Genomic DNA, 7122 nt, shown 5'->3' with positions numbered 1-7122 from the left:
TCTTTTCATGTTGACTTTTCAACAGTCCTACTCTGCAAGACTTCAAGCTCTTCTTGGCTATTGGGAAATCAAAAGTTGGCGATTCAGCCTTTAATTTTGATCCATCTGCTCAAACTAATGAAACGTCTCATTTGTAAGCTTCTCTTTGTGTTACCAAATGCAAGTACAGCTTTATCATTCCGGTTAATAATTCCCCTCCTCCTGTGTAACTTGCAGAATGGGAAAATAATTAATGCCTTAACTCTGTTGAGATTTTTCTTGTTGTACAAACTTTGTTACAGTTATAGGAAAAGAAATTTGAAACTTCCTCAGAGATTATGGCATATTTAGTAAGTTAACTTAGGTTCTTTTCCATATGGTCTAAAAAGTTAAATTCTTAGCAGCTTCTTACTCAAACTCTACCTTCAGTTTTAAGTAATAAAAAACTTTGTGATATTAAAGAGAAAAACATCTTCTTCAACCTTGGATTAATGCTGAACATCAGCCTTTGTTTAGATGTGTGTCTTATTTCTCTTTCCTCATTGTTTGTAAGTTGTTAGTAGACATTTCTGTTTCTAAGAAATCACCTTCAAAAATTGACTAATAATTATAGATTACCAGCCTTTCTCCTGATGGCAAATAATATTTTTTTTACCTCTTGGCCACCTCAGTTCCAATTGTCATATTGATGGGTATTGGCTATCCTAGGTATGTAAGTGTACAATGTTCTTTTTTCATTCTTATCTTCCCATTTTAAGTTTTACCCAAAATATCAAAAGAAAATACTGTGCATAATCTTGGAAATAATTGGAAGCAAAACAAGTAGTTTTGTTTATTTTCTTGAAATTTATATATATATATATGTGTGTGTGTGTGTGTGTGTGTGTGTGTGTGTGTGTATACATATAGTTACATTGTTGAACATCAAGGAACTTACACCAAACCAGATTTAAACCAGGACAGTGAAGCTAATGTTTCATTCACTTCAAATCTTTGCCTCTATTATGTATTAGCATTATCTCTTTTTTTATGTGTCTCATGAGTATAAATTGCTTATAGAAGTTACCAAATTTTCCATCCATTTATTCATTCTTTAAGTATTCTTTGATTCCCCTCTTTAACTATCTGTCCTTATCTCTCAAGCAGCAAAATGTGAAGGAAATACTAGTTGCTTTGCCTTGTTAATTAGGCACTTTTTTTTTTTTTTACCATAGCACTTTGTAATTTTTATCTTAGTTTTGTTTCACACCTCCGGAATGTCTTGCATAAAAGCAAATATTGTTATTGGGCCCTGCATATATGTGCTTTATGTGCATGTAGCCAATGTGTAAATGCATGTTTTCTGACTTGCTACTTTACATAAAAGTAAAGATAGTTCTTATATAAAATGTGTTTTAAAATTTTGATTTTTGAAAGAGTCAACGTAGATCAAGCTGATTTAAATCAAGTATTTCTGGTTTAAGAGTTGAATGCATTAGATTATTTGGCAATTTATGTGATTTTGTGATTACAATATCATATTACAGTGTGCGTATATGTGTAATTTAATATATATATACATATATAATTGTCAAATTAAATAATATAAAAGGACCTTTGAGTCTATTTTAAAAGATTCACTTCTGTCAAATACATTATATTTTGTTATTTTATTTATTTTGGTAAAATGAAACCTAATTTCTATATGTTTGTTTTATACTATTTATTTGAATTATTTTTATTGCTGTTTAAATATAGACTTTGGTCATTCTAAAGTAATGTTTGACTGCTTGCAATCCTTTTTCTGTCTTTATAAAGTTGTAGAAAATTCTCTAAACATCCATTGAGAGTATTTTACATTATATTATTAGAAGTTTTTATGAGAGCTATTTACTTCATTCTAGAGAATGGTGTATTGAATCTCCTTATTAGCTGCTTTCCACCTGATATTTGGACTTAAGCCATTGGTAAATATAGTTAATAAGTCAGGTTGCTACCATAAGCATTTGTTGACTACATTTTTAGATAAATCATTCGATAAAATTGAATAGATAGTATTTTTTATTAAAGCTGAATATGAAATTTTATATGCCAAGGAAATCTGATACAATTATCCACGTATTTTCTCAATGTGAAAAAAGGAGAAGAACATTCAAATATGATTAACCATTATAAATTTGTCCTGTCTTTATCTATAGCTATCGTTTTTATCAATTTTTTGTTGGTTTTCNTCTATCTATCTATCTATCTATCTATCTATCTATCTATCTATCAATCAACCATCTATCTTTCCCTCTTATTTACCGAAGAACTCTCCAGACTCTAATGAACTGTCCTCATTTTGTGTCAATTTCCCTAGGTATAAGATGAATATAATATAATGCCTATATCAAAGGGTTATTAAGAAGATTCAGTAAGATAATTTACATAAGGCATTTAAACTACTATCTGGCTATGTTAAGTGCTATGTAAGTGCTCTCTGTCATCATCACCATCATCTCTCTGCTCCCTCTCTACAGAGAGGGATTCTGATCTGAAGGGTCAGATTCTGGGGCCAGCTGGCTCTAAACTAGAGAGCACAAGCTTGCCGTGTGTTGCGACGGTGCCCACAGATGCACGGCCCCTCCTGACACCCTCTCCTTGCTTTATGTCACAGTGGAAAGAAGACTGAAGGCCCAAGGCTTGCTTCCTTCTCCCATGTGCTTGAAGTCCTAAAGAGGACCAGCTCTTTCCTATAGGACAAGAGCTGTCTGTGGCTTCCTTTCTCAGGATAATGGGGATTCAGGATTGCAGGCTCTTGCGCTCTGGTGGTCAGACCCCAAGTGCTGGTCTGTGGGGGGCAGGAAGAGGTCTCTTTGGCCTTTAGGACAGGGGTCCTGCTCCAGCCTAGCTTTCTAGAATTCTCAGAATGATATAGGGCTGTATTTCCATCTGCCACTGGAACTTGCCAAGAAGTGATGGCCATTGTCCACAGTAGGTTTTGGCAATCCCAAGTCCCTTAGGTATTATACCAGTTTAGCGCTCCTGAATCCCCTGATTACTTTTACAACAGCAAAGGCGACTATGATAGCAGGTGTTTCTTGTGGACTTACCATGCACCAGATATTCATATATCCATTCACTTAATTCTTGCAACAGCTCCAGTGGCTATTCCAGTCCCTACTCCATACATGTAAGAAAACGAAGTCAGAGAGGCTACTCATTTCACAGGGTTACACGGTAAAGAACTAGGCTGGGACCAAAACCCAGGTCTCCCTCACTTTGGAGCCAGTGTCCCTCATGGTCAGTGGGACCTGCCAGTGTTTGGCAGCTATGGGATCTCTGATCTGATTTCATGACATTGAGGAAAAAGCAGACGGGGGCTACAGCATGGACTCCACGGTGTTGCCAAGACTCAACTCTAGGCTACCAATCTTTGTTCTTGAGCAAAGGCCATTAAAGACTGGAGAGTCAGTGCGATTAAAATTAGGGCAAGGCAGTGGAGAGGAGGGAGAACAAAAACAAAACATAAACCCACCTGTGGCTATGAAATGTTTTTGGTATTTTGGAAGGAGAGTCAAGGGTTAGGATGGAAAAAAAAATCACATCTTTTTAGAGCCAAAATTACCTTTCCTGGTTCGTGGTATTGCATAGATTAAAGAAAATGGGCCACGTGACCTCCTACTGTAACTTGAAATGATTCAGGACACACTCCACGCTTAACTGACAGAACTCCAATTTCCTCTGTTGAAAACCAAATCCCATTTTCACTTGTGAGTATTCCATTCATCTTTGCTTTTTTGGTTTTTTAATTACACAGCAGAAAGTGCTACTGTGATTTCCTCCCCATGTCACGATGGCAGTATTCATCAAGAAGTTTTTAATTCTACACAGCAATTGCTTCTCTTCAAAAATCTAATTTCAATCTCCACAGAGGCAGAAGGGTAGGATTTTTTGACCCTGAGGTTAATTATCTGCAAATAAGTTAAAATCACACAAAACCTCTTCCTGGGAAAAGGGAATCCAAGCCCAAGCCCTCCCTTCACCTGTCTGGCCATTGGTGGTGGTGTGGAAGGTGAGGTTGGGCTGGGCATCACCCAGCCAGGGGGCGTGGGGGCAGGACTGTCTCATGATGGTTGCATTTTCAGAGCCTAGCACAGTATGTGGCGCGAAGGAAGAATTCAACAACTGTGGAAGTGATGCGAAGTGAAGGCAGAGTGAATAGAACAGGATTTGAATCATTCCTGATTTTTTGTTTTTCGAAGTGTATGAAAAGGTCCTATCTCTGGAGGAGAAAAGAAAGAGGGAAGTGGAGAGGAGACTCACTAGGAGCTGTCCAGGAGCTCGTGACTGGGGCTGGAGTCCGGCTGACCCCTGGCAGGAAAGCTTGATGTGTCTGGAGACCAGGGTTCTTGCTCCCAGGCTCGGCCCCTCGGCACTGTGCTGCTTTCCTCCCTCCTCACTGAGAACGTCTACTCTTCTTTCCAAGTTCTCTAATTCTCTCTCCATGGATCCAATATTCATTTCATTCATGGTCATTTATTCATTTGCGGAACACAATCTGTGTGGTCTGATATGGAAAGCTGGGGGAATGGGTTGCAAGGGAGAGGAGCTACAGAGATGAGAACAATGAGAGCTAACAGGTGTTGTGTGCTTGCTATGTGCCAGGCCCAACGGCAACGATTCCCCAAGCCTTAACCCGTCTAATCCTCACTACCTCCCTAGGAGGCAGGACACATAAGGGTCGCTGCCCTCCACGGAGGGCTGGAGTGTTCACCACTCTGTCACCGACACGTACCTCCCTCAGTCATGTGGTAGAGCTGAGACACAGACCCTGCTCTAGAGCCATTTGTTGACACTGTCACTTTCAAGGACTGTTCTTCACTTTTGTGTCCCCAGCATCTAGCATAGTGGCTGGTACACAGCAGGTGCTGAGCAATGTTTGCTGTGTTATTTAAGAGACTTTCAATCCAACAAGAAAGGACACTCACATAAGAAGAACACAAAACCGTGCACGAGGAGCATCGGGGACAGCTGTCTCAGTGATGGGGTCAGTAGGACCCTGAGGAGGAGCACAGGAGATAGGGAGGCAGAGAGTATGAGGGTCTCATACAGCCAGGCCCATACAGCCTAGATGAAACATGAAAGAATAAATCACATTAGGACACCGAGAGGGGGAAAGGGTCCCAGCCATGGCTAGCAAATGCTGAGGACCTCTGAGGTCAGAGGGACCAACGGGCCCCATTTTTCTCATCTTCAGTTTAATGAGAAAGGATGCTGGAGAAGACAGACAGAGATCAAACAGTGTGCCCCAGAGGGAAAGATTCATAGGTTTGGGTGGAATTTCACTGCAAAGGGACTTTGAGCTCCAAGTACACGATACGCCCTGGCTTCTGCCCTGCTATGACATGGTGCTACTCATAGAGGAGTATGCAGGAGATAAAAGGGTACAACAGAATAAAACTGTTCATTAAAAATCATACTCCTGTGTGTGAAAAGTGCTCAAAGAATGGCACCCATGGCTTCTAATCCAAGGGGCAGGAGCCCAGGGCGTGAGTGCAGAAGCAGGAGACATAGAACAAATCTGGGGAGCAAGAGGATTGAGGATCTGGGGCCATGGTCCCTGAGGGGACCAAGGAGACAGCCCCATAGAGGAGGCGAGTCTGGGAGGCTATATGGAGAGAGAGGAGAGCTGAAAACAAAGAAGAGGAAGAAGGGAAAGAAGAAGGTACATGGAAGAGAAGGAGGAGAGAGGAAGGAAGGAAAAACAGGAGTGGGGCTTGTCTTCCTCTGAGTAGTAGTCCCTGGGGTCTGTCCAACACACTCAGTCTCATTTTCCCAGTTTCTTTTTTTTTTTTTTTTTTTTTTTTTTTTTTTTTTTAATATGTTGAGCTGCTACAAGAGTTTTTTGGAAAACAAATTCCACAGCTTAAAAAAAATTTTAGCTGCTTCCTTACAGCATTAGTTTTTCATAATTTACATAAAGATCAGTAATTTCTGTTCTGTGGTGATACTTAGTAGACATATTTCACATATGGAGTATCAGTTTCATTTTTGTTACAGAAATGGATTTGGTCATCTACTTTGTCATGTGTGCATTGGACCAAGCAAATCAGCAGTTTTCCTTTTTGGTCCTAAAATCCCAGCTTGAACACTGATTGTCTATACTGAGTGAATACTGATTGGGTGTACTATATGATTTCAAACATAGTATCTTTTAGTCATTGAACAACTGTGATTCCTCCATTTTCTCAAATCAGGTATAACGTCAATTATTTGCATATATAATAAGACAGACCTGTAACTGAAAATGCTGCCCCAACTCTACAAACCAGCACTGAGCTTGAAAGCTTTTCTTTTTGACAGCTTTTCCACCTTCAGTTTTATTATTTTTTCTCACTAATTGTGAACTCCTTGCATATAAAAATTCTCACAATTCATACTATATTCACTATACAGACCAAAACTTGCACACCTCAGTTTGTTGGTTTGGCTAAATGCTTTTATGTAAAACCCGTAACAAAATCAACTTTTCAATTTAAATGCTTTTAACATAAATAACAGTTAAGAGTGTATCAAAAACTTACCATAAAATATGATATAAAGAAGATATACTCTATAGTCATCATATATATGTATCTTAAATTCATATCATGGTGTAAATATTGTCTTTATAATTTGAATCATTGCCAAAAATCAAGTTGAGTTATATTACTTACTTAAAAGTTAAAATGGATAATATTCTAATTTTTTCCTAAATTGTAGGTTATATTTATTAAATAATATTTTTAACATCTTCTGATCAGATCCCTAGTAATTTTATTTTATAAAAAAAGTATTTCAAAGATGGTATTTAATAGATCATAATTATGCTGATTTTGTCATTAAATTTTCTAGAGCATCGTCAAGTTCACCTAGTCCAACTTATTTACAGATGAGAAAATTAAGCCAAATACTATGCCCAAAGTGAGATATGCTTATGCTTTGGAATTGAGACTAGAACCTTGGCTTCTTCACTTCCATTTCAAAGTTTTTTCCCACCACACAACTGACATCTTCATTTAACCACTTAATGCCCTAAAGAGAGAAAACAATTCAGAGAATATGTTTATAAATTCCAATTGGAACAGAAGAAAAAAAAGAAAAGAATAATTTTATTTATTTATATTTTTTTGATTTTTTTTT

Source organism: Rhinopithecus bieti, unplaced genomic scaffold (assembly GCF_001698545.2).
Source record: "Rhinopithecus bieti isolate Rb0 unplaced genomic scaffold, ASM169854v2 scaffold_53725, whole genome shotgun sequence".
In the NCBI taxonomy this organism is placed as follows: Eukaryota; Metazoa; Chordata; class Mammalia; order Primates; family Cercopithecidae; genus Rhinopithecus; species Rhinopithecus bieti.
This window is presented reverse-complemented; position numbering follows the sequence as displayed.